At 33.8% G+C, this 9,272-nt stretch overlaps 1 long non-coding RNA gene across 1 annotated transcript; it reads left to right on the top strand.

The window, feature by feature from the left end:
- The first annotated feature begins 280 nt into the window (after window positions 1-280).
- LOC131381066 (uncharacterized) lies at window positions 281-8,178 on the top strand. Its single transcript, XR_009209504.1, has 3 exons — window positions 281-353; window positions 7,503-7,644; window positions 7,789-8,178. It is a non-coding gene; the product is annotated as an uncharacterized LOC131381066 (long non-coding RNA).
- The last annotated feature ends 1,094 nt before the right edge of the window (window positions 8,179-9,272 follow it).

The raw sequence follows: 9,272 nt of genomic DNA, 5'->3' as shown, positions 1-9,272 counted from the left end.
CTCTCTCTGTCCCTCTCCCTATCTCATTTGATGGTTTAAAATGATGATTTATTGATGTTTCAATTTTCATTTCTTGGGTTACTAGTGGACTAAACATCACTGAAATCCCCTTTTAAAGTTTACTTATTCTTATAGAAATTCCTGCCTTTTTGTTCTTTGTATAAAGAAGTTTCATAAATATTTTAGATTTGTATTTCATATTGCTTTACATGTTGAAATCACTTCTTGTTTTTTTAGCTTTGCTCCTGATGTCCTATAATGAGAAAATGTTCTTAATTCAAATGTGTTTTTCACACTTTGGTTATTACTTTTGAGATTTTAAAGCTGTTTTATCTCCCATCTTAAATGTTGAGGTATGTTTCTTCTATTCCCAGTTTTTTTTAGGGTTTTTATCATGAAGGGACATTGAATTTTATCAAGTGCTTTTTCTGCCTCAATTGAAATGATCATATGATTTTTATCCTTCATTCTGTTAATATGATGTATCACATTGATTGATTTGTGTATGCAGAAACAGCTTAGATCACAATACCCAAGCCCTTTCAAATATCTGGCATGTCTTCCCAAGAAGGGAATCTTCTAATAAGCCCAGAGAATAAAGACTACAGTGAATAACTAACCCTTCAATGCCCAGACCCTGAAGAACATCTACTGGCATGAACACCATTGAAAAATACATGACCTCAGCAAATGAACTAAATAAGGCACCAGGGACCAATCTTGGCGAAACAGAGATATGTGACCTTTCAGATACAGAATTCAGAATAACTGTGTTGAGGAAACTCAGTGAAATTAAAGATAACACAGAGATGGAATTCAGAATTCTATCAGATAAATTAAAGAAAGAGATTGAAATAATTAAAAGGAATCAAGCAGAAATTCTGGAGCTAAAAACACAATTGGCATACTGAAGAATGCATTAGAGTTTTTAAATAGAAGAACAGATCAAGCAGCAGAAAAATCTAGTGAGCCTGAAGACAGACTATTTGAAAATACACAGAGGTCTCAAAAGAAAAAGAATAAAAAACAATAAAGCAGGCCTATGGGAATTAGAAAATAGCCTCAAAAGAACAAATCTATGAGTTATTGGCCTTAAAAAGAAGGTAGAAAAAGAGACAGGTGTAGAAAAAGAGATAGGTGTAGAAAGTTTATTCAAAGGAATAACAGAGAACTTTACAAGTGTAGAGAAAGATATCAATATACAAGTTGTTCTACAACCTACAAGAAGGTTATAGAACACTAAGCAGATTATATCCAAAGAAAACTATCTCAAGGCATTTAATAGTCAAACTTTCAAAGATAAAGGATAAAGAAAGAATACTAAAAGCAGCAAGAGAAAAGAAACAAATAACTTACACTGGAGCTCCAATATGTTGGGCAGCTGATTTTTAAGTAGAAACCTTACAGGCCAGGAGAAAGTGGCACGACATATTTAAAAAGCAGGACGAAAAATCTTTTACCCTAAATGGTAAACCCAGTGAAAATATCCTTCAAACAAGGAGGATAAATAAAGACTTTCCAAGACAAACAAAAGTTGAGGAACTTCATCAAGACCAGAGCTTGAGGAGCCTCAACCCATAGCTACCACCACCCCTGGCCACTAGGAGTACTACCAGACTACCACCAATGTTCCCTTAAGGCACCAGGACTCTTAAATCAGCTTGTGGTGAATGTTGCCTGGACTAGGATTCACACTTCAGGGCAGTGGGCTTCTGTCTGGCCAGGAGCAGATCCAGAAATGCTGTCCAAGAGTCAAGTTGTGGAATCAGGGATCCCAAGAACCCACTTGGTGCTTTGTCCTTCTGTGGCCCTGCTGGCACCTAAGGTGCAAGACAAATCTCCCTTTAAGAGAAAAGGCTGAGGTCTCCAAGGAAGAAAGAATTCTGCCTCCAGACTGCCTTCAGACTGAAGCTGCAACAGCAACTCTTCCCTGGGTCTCCAGTCCACTGTCTTGCCCTGTATGTTTTAGACTTGGTAGCCCTCATAATTGCATGAGTTAATTTCTTAACATAAATCATTCTATTATAAAGACACATGCACATGTATGTTTACTGCAGCACTATTTACAATAGCAAAGATATAGAACCAACCCAAATGCCCATCAATGATAGACTAGATAAAGACAATGTGGCACATATAAACCATGGAATACTATGCAGCCATAACAAAGAATAAGTCCACGTCTTTTGCAGGGACATGGATGAAGCTAGAAGTCATCATTCTCAGCAGGACTAACACAGGAACAGAAACCAAACAACTCATGTTCTCAGTCATAAGTGAGAGTTGAAAATGAGAACACATGGACACAGGGAGGGGAACATCACACACTACTGTCGGGGGCTGGGGGACAAGAGGAAGGAGAGCATTAGGACAAATACTTAATGCATGTGGGGCTTAAAATCTAGATGACGGGTTGATAGTTGCAGCAAACTACCATGGCACATGTATACCTATGTAACAAATCTGTACATTCTGAATATGTATCCCAGAACCTAAAGTAAAAAAAAAAATAAAACAAAAAAACAAAACAAAAAACAAAATGTCTCTATCCTCTTCCCATAGACACACACCACACACACCCACACACTTACACACACACACACCACAGATATCTTTTTCTTGAAAGAATTGTTACTAATAAAGTAGTCAATATCTATTTTATCTGTTTACTCTTCTCTATTCACTCCAACAAATACCCTAGCCTGCTATTACCTGTCTTTGACCTCTTCTGCTTGACTCCTTTGTAACCACCCCAGACTGTCTGTCAACCATACTCCTAGCACTAATAACTAACATTCTTTCAAGAGTTTCTCTACTTTTTTTTTTTTTAATTAGTTTATTAGGGCAATTTCAATGCAACCTCTTTTTAAATATTTGGTATTTCCAGAGCGGGAATTTGGGAAGCAAGCTTTTCGATTGTATTAGTTCACCATCTTGTCATAGACTTTAATTTCTTTGCTGATGCATATATCCTTTATAATGTTTAAAATTTGATATCATCAACAATTTAAAAGCTTTTCTGCCCCTTTCACCCAAATGTGTAAATAACACTACTATTTACCAACAATTGCGTCAATGAGATTACCAACGACAAAAATGATAAACAATGCTTTCTAAAGGTAAAACGCAAGTCAAATTATATGAAAGCCATATATAACTGCCAAATTTCTTGTTGTTTTCTCAAATTTTGGAAAAAATACAAAAAATAATGTTAAGTATAAAGTAAAACAAAATGTCAACGTGTCAAATTAAAAAATTATTTTATGACATGCAAATATAGAGTAACTTAAGATAGATTGTTTAATTCATAAGTAGAAGAAACAATAGTGTGGTTTAAAGAGTATGTGAGGAACAGAGATTTTATATAGTCAGTTGAAAAAATTATACCGAAATTATTTTGCTAAGTTAGACTCATACAGGGCAGTAAAACCATATTTTTTGTAGTTTTCTATAGAACAGAAATCATCTGCATCTCTACCTTTAAAAACAAAAAACCAAAAATACAAGTTAGCAGGTAATTTATCCAAATCTTGGTTCTAATAAAAGGGATAGACCTCTAGATAGATAAATAATTCCTAGAAAGGCTTATTAGACAATACTCCAGTATTAAAATAAAATGACATGCAATAATCCTTTGCCTTGTTTCCGAATTTTGGCCAATGTTTTTCAACAATATAAAATTTTGTATAGTCTTATAATTCAGTCACATTCTCCTTCTCCTTATCATTTCCCATTTTTTGACATTTTTAAGTGTTTAATTCAAACATAGACAGTATGAATCTCGAAACAGTAAATAAAGCTACTAGTTCATACCTCACAGATCTTAGCAGCTAGACAGAAGGCTCTTTCTAAACCGTATATTCTGATCACATTAAGAGATATTTGTGGATTAGGCTACTATGAACAACTATATGCCAATCAATTAAAAAATCTAGAAGAAATGGACAAATTCCTAGATATATACACCCTACCCAGATTGAATCAGGAAGATATGCAAAACCTGAACAGACCAATAACAAGTAACGAGACAGAAGCTGTAATAAAAAGCCCCCAGTAAAGAAGTGCCCAGGACATGAGATGGCTTCACTGCTGAATTCTACCAAACATTTAAAGAAGAAGTAATACCAATCCTACTCAAATTACTCCAAAAAATACAGTAGGAGGGAATATTTCCAAACTCCTGCTATGAGACCAGAATTACCCTAATAACAAAATCAGACAAAGACATATCAAAATTAGAAAACTAGAGGCCAATATCTCTGTTGAATATTGATGTAAAAATCCTCAACAAAATACTAGCAAACCAAATTCAACAATACATAAGACAGTTCATTTATCATGACCAAGTAGAATTTATCCATGTGATGCAAGGATTGTTCAATATACACAAATCAATCAACATGATACTTTATCAACAGAATTAAGGATTAAAATCACATGATTATTTCAATAAATGCTGAAAAAGCATTTGAGAAAATTAACATCTCTACGATAAAAATCCTCAAAAACCAAGGGATGGAAGAAACATACCTCAACATAACAAAAGCTTTATATGACAGATCAACAGCTAGTATTATACTGAATGGTGAAAAACTGAAAGCTTTTCCTGTAAGATCTAGAACGTGACTAGGATGCCCACTGTTACCACTGTCACTTAACATAGTACTGGAAGTCCTAGCTAGAGCAATCAGACAAGAGAAATGTATTAAGGGCATCCAAATTAGAAAGGAAGAAGTCAAATTATCCATGTTTGCTAATGATTTAATCTTGTATTTGGAAAAACCTAAAGACTCCACAAGAAAACTATTAGAACTGATAAATTCAGCAAAGGTGGAGGATAAAAAATCAACATACAAAAATCAGTAGCATTTCTATAAATGAACAATGTGAAGGAGAAACCAAGAAGTGGTTCAACAGTGAACAATGTGAAGGAGAAACCAAGAAGGTAATCTCATTTACAATACCCACATATAAAATTAAATACCTAGGAATTAATTAAATTTAACCTAAAAGATGAAGGATCTCTATATTGAAAATTATACAAGATTCATGAAATAAATTGAAGAGGACACCAAAAAAACAGAAACATATTCCATGTTCATGAATTGGAAGAATCAGTATTGTTAAAATATCCTTACTATCCAAAGCAATCTACAAATTCAGTACAATTCCTGTCAAAATACTAATGACATTCTTCACAGAAATAGATGAAACAATCCTAAAATTTATGTGGAACCACAAAAGACCCACTATAGCAAAGCTATTCTAAGCAAAAGAACAAAACTGGAGAAATCTCATTACCTGACTTCAAATTGTACTACAGCACGGTAGTCACCGAAACAGCATGGTACTGGCATAAAAACAGAAACACAGACCAATGGAACAGCAGGATAACCCAGAAACAAATCCACACACCTACAGTGAACTCATTTTTACAAAGCTGCCAAGAACATACACTGGGGAAGAGACAGTCTTTTCAATAAGGGGTGTAGGGAAACCTGGATATCCTTATGCAGAAGAATGAAACTAGATTCCTATCTCTCACCATACACAAAAATCAAATCAAAATGGATTAAATACTTCAATTTAAGACCTCAAACTATGAAACTGTGACAAGAAAACATCAAGGAAACTTTCCAGGACATTGGTTTTGGTAAAGACTACTTGACCGATATTCGTCAAGCACAGGCAACTAAAGCACAAATGAGCAAATAGGATTACAAATTAAAAAGATTGTGCACAGATAAAATGAAACAATCCACAAAGTAAAGAATGGGAGAAAATATTTGCAAACTACCCATCTGACAAAGGATTAATAATCAGAATATATAAAGAGCTCAAACAATTCTATAGGAAAAAAATATAATCTTATCAAAAGTTGGGCAAAGGATTTGAATAGACATTTCACAAAAGAAAATATACAAATGGAAAACAGGAATATGAAAAGGTGCTCAACGTCGTTGATCATCAGAGAAATGCAAATCAAAACTACAAGGAGATATCATCTCACCCCAGTTAAAATGGTTTATATCCAAAAGACAGGCAGTAACAAATGTAGCTAGGATGTGGAGAAAAGGGAACCCTTTTTCACTGTTGGTGGGAATGTAAACTACTACAACCACTATGGAGAATTGTTTGAGGTTTCCTCAAAAAACTAAAAATTGAACTACCATATTATCCAGCAATCCCACTTCTGGGTATATGCCCAAAAGAAAAAAAAATCAGTATATCAAAGGGATATCTGCACCCCTGTGTTTGTTGAAGCACAGTTTACAATAGCCAAAATTCGGAAGCAACCTAAGTGTCCATCAACAGATGAATGCATAAAGAAAACGTAGTACATATACGCAATAGAGTACTATTCAACCATGAAAAAATATGAGATACAGTCACTTGCAACAAAATGGATGGAACTGGAGGTCATTATGTTAAGTGAAATAAGCCAGGCACAGAAAGACAAACATTACATGTTCTCACTTATTTGTGGGATCTAATAGTTAAATCAGTTGAACTCATGGACATAGTAGAAGATGGTTACTTGAAGCTGGGAAGGGTAGTGGGGGGATATGGGGGAGGTGGGAATGGTTAACCTGTACAAAATAATAGAAAGAATAAATAAGACATACTATTTGATAGGACAATAGGATGACTAGAGTCAGTAATAACTTAATTGTACATTTTAAGATAACTTAAAGGGTATAATTGGATTGTTTGTAACTCAAAGGGAAAATTCTTCAGGGGATGGATACCCCATTATCCATGATGTGCTTTTTTCACATTGCATGGCTATAACAAAACATCTCATACCTTCTATGTGAGTACATAGCTACTATGTGCCCACATAGTATTTGTGAGTACATACCTACTATGTACCCACAAATTTTTTAATTTTGTTTTAAAAATTAAGAAAATAGACATTTGCAGACTAAACATTATTTTCAATCTCACTCTAGCTACCTCTCTTACTTTTCCTGAAACTCAGGGACATAACCCTTGTATAATTTTTGTACTCTTTTTATTTTTCTCATATTTAGCCAATGTATCTTCTCAAGTATCTTACTAAAAATAACGTTTTATCTTATTTTCCCTAATATTTCCTCTTTAAAATAAAATGCACAAAATTTTTATTTTCATATTTAATATTTACTTATGATAAGATGCAAATGCAATGCTTTTTGATGTCCATTATTATTAAATAAAAATTATACTCCTTTATGCAACTCTAAATAAATGATTATGATAATTATGATGCTGATGATAATGATGATGATTAACCTCAGTAGAGCACTCAAAGTTTACTGATGCTTTTACTTTCCCTATCTCATTTAATTCAAATTAGCCCTGCCAAAATGCTTATGGTAGACTACACAGAGAGGTGATCTTCTTTATAAGGCAATAACACTGGGGGTAACATAGCAAGTGATTTTATTACCTTACTAATACACTCTAGATCCACTAATTAAACTCAGATTTCTCTGAATCCAAATTCCATTTTTTTCCAGTGTGTCATTGTGTGACAGTACTTTGTGAACTGCAAACTGCTATACAAACGTGCAAGGTTATCGTTACTCTGTTTATTATTTCCGTCCCTTTATTCTGCCTCTGTACTACAGTACCTTCATTCATCCAGCAGAAAGGATTTAGGTAAGACATATTTGCATGGGTGAAGCCTGTACAAGGTTAAAACTGAAGCTTCTCTTCTAATGTCAAGTAAATGAATTGGACATTCCAGTCTGTAAAAGCATTACAGAAAATGCAAAGTCTGATGCCTTTCCCAATTTTCTACAGGAAGTCAATGTGTTCAGCAGATGACTCAGCAGAATGCTCTCTGGAAGGACCCTTATGAAACAAGGCTGTTTTCACTGGACAGCATACTCCTCTGTACAAGATTTGTGGTGGATTACATAATATCTGAGTAATTTAATGGACTGCATAAAGGAGAAATATAACAGGCTTTTGACTATTTATGCGTATATATAGATATACGCATAAATATATATGTTAAAAAACAAGTAAAAGAAAAGCAAAGCCATGCTGAACTGCAATCAGCATGGTAATCATTGCCATCTTCAATTGAGGGAACAATTTTGACTCTGATCTAACCTGTTTTCCAAACACTGTGTTCTATATCCCATCTTTAGCTTGGCATTTACTGCTGGGATTACCGTAGGCAACCAGCTGTTCTCTACCAAAGGAAACGAAGCCAGGACTCAGTTGGAAACAATCTAAGGCTAAAATCCTGCCATTTAAGAATAAGTGAGAATCAAAGAACTAAGAAGACTTAAAAGAGTTGCTGTGAATCAATTAAATAGACAATTTTGAATGGTAACTGGGTTTTGATCTTCCTTTTTTAAGGCTCTATTTAGATGATATTTCATAACAAATTAGGCATCTACATTTATAAAAGTATTGAGTTTAAACACATATGAAAATTTTACTTATTTTTTAAAGGAAAAATTAAATTCCTGATTTTTCAGGTTTTAAAGTATGGAATGAACACAATCCAGTTATAGCAAACACATTTTTTACTTCTGAATTATGCTTTTGCTGTCTCACATTTTATTTTTACTCATTTTCTTCTCTTAACCTCAGTGTTCTTACTTAACTTTTTATTGTGACACTGATGACTTTGAACCTGTTATCAAAACTATAATCCCCAACCTTGGGACAAATGGATTAAACACATAAAATTATATAATCACTTTATGAGTCCCTGGAATCCTATCTTTAGAGTTCAGCTGAATAACCTTTACTGCACCTGTAATGTTCTTTTTATCCTTTGCCTGTTAAATTCCAATTCAACTTTCAAGATTTAAGTTGAATATGCCACTCCCTAAGTAGTCTTTTCTATTTCTATCCCTCTATGCAAGTTGACATTTATTATTCCCTCTAATATGCTTATACCTCGATTAGAACCATTTATTCATTTTCCTTACCTTCCTTCATTCAACATTTATTAAATAGGCATCATAAAACTAAAATGAATAGAACAATTCCAGCCCTCAAAGAACTCTCGCCTCACTAAAGAAACTCATAGTTCATCAAACTATGTGTTTGATGTGCTCATGTGAGATAAGTACTAATATATAGTAAAGGAAATGCAATGGGAGTACAATGAAAAGGATATTCAACATGTCTCATAAATATAGTGAACCTGATTTATAGACAATTTTGCAATGTACCAAAAATTCTCCAACAACTCACCCTCATTTAATATTCACAATGTTACCAGTTGCATTATTAATAACAATTACATTTGACAGTGGATAAAT

The sequence above is a fragment of the Hylobates moloch genome, unplaced genomic scaffold (assembly GCF_009828535.3).
Source record: "Hylobates moloch isolate HMO894 unplaced genomic scaffold, HMol_V3 SCAFFOLD_13, whole genome shotgun sequence".
In the NCBI taxonomy this organism is placed as follows: Eukaryota; Metazoa; Chordata; class Mammalia; order Primates; family Hylobatidae; genus Hylobates; species Hylobates moloch.
The sequence above is the reverse complement of the archived record's forward strand: the minus strand, read 5'-3'. Positions and strand labels throughout refer to the sequence as shown.